Source organism: Suricata suricatta, chromosome 2, assembly GCF_006229205.1.
Source record: "Suricata suricatta isolate VVHF042 chromosome 2, meerkat_22Aug2017_6uvM2_HiC, whole genome shotgun sequence".
Lineage (NCBI taxonomy): Eukaryota > Metazoa > Chordata > Mammalia > Carnivora > Herpestidae > Suricata > Suricata suricatta.
In genome coordinates this window covers 4,163,658-4,164,801 of record NC_043701.1, presented here as the reverse complement: position 1 = coordinate 4,164,801, position 1,144 = coordinate 4,163,658, and positions in this window count along the sequence as shown.

The following is a 1,144-nucleotide window of genomic DNA, read 5'->3' as shown; positions in this document are numbered from 1 at the left end:
GGACCAAGACAGAGGTGGGATACCGATATCAAAGTTTTCTCAGCCTCACAGACTCCAGGCCCTGTGGGCAGAATGGCAATCATGATTTTTTCTTCATTTATTTGAGAATTCGATTTTTCTTGGGGCGCCTGGCGGCTCAGTTGGTTAAGCGTCCGCCTCTTGGTTTCCGCTCAGGTCATGATCTCTCAGTTCGTGAGTTCAAGCCCGAAGTGGAGCTCACTGCTGTCAGCAAGAAGCCCGCTTTGGGTCCTCTGGCCTCCCTCTCTCGGCCCCTCCCCTGCTCCCTTTCTCTGTCTCAGTCTCTCTCTCAAAAATAAACATTAAACAAATTTATTGTTATTTGGTTTTTAATTTTTATTCCCGAAGAGGAGCGGACATACAACATTGTATTAGTTTTACGCGGACACCATAGTGACTCAACAATTCTACATGTTACTTAGGGCTCATCATGATGACAGTGAAGGTTTGTGGCCCTGAGGAATCTTCTTTCTGAAAAGACTTTGGCTCGTTTTTCCTTTGTGGACAGTGTCCAGAACTGAGGGACGGAAGGGTCGCGGTTGACATTCCCTTTCCCACACTGAGAAACAGAAGCCCAGTGACGACAGGAGTTTTCCTATGAGGCCGGCGCGGTCTGGGAAGGTTTGATCCCATCAGGGCAGTAGCAGCCTGCCCCGTCAGAGGGCAGACGGAGTGAAAAGGACCATGCATTTGTTATTTACGTATGTTTTTAAGGTAACTTATTTTGAGAGAGAAAGAGACAACTTGAGTCAGGAAAGGGGCAGAGAGAGAGAATCCCAGGCAGGCTCCATGCTGTCAGCACAGAGCCGGACTCAGGGCTTGAACCCATGAGACTGTGAGATCATGACCTGCACCAAAATCAAGAGTTGGGCGCCCAACCAACAGAGCCACCCAGGTGCCCCTTATTTTATTTATTTATTTATTGAAAAAAAATTTTTTAAATGTTATTTTATTTTATTTTATTTTTTTCCCCAGTAATATTTTATTGTCAAATTGTTTTCCATACAACACCCAGTGCTCTTCCCCTTAAGTGCCCTCCTCCATCACCACCACCTCTTTTCCCCCCTCCCTCTTCCCCCTCAACCCTCAGTTCATTTTCAGCATTCAATAGTCTCTCAAGTTTTGC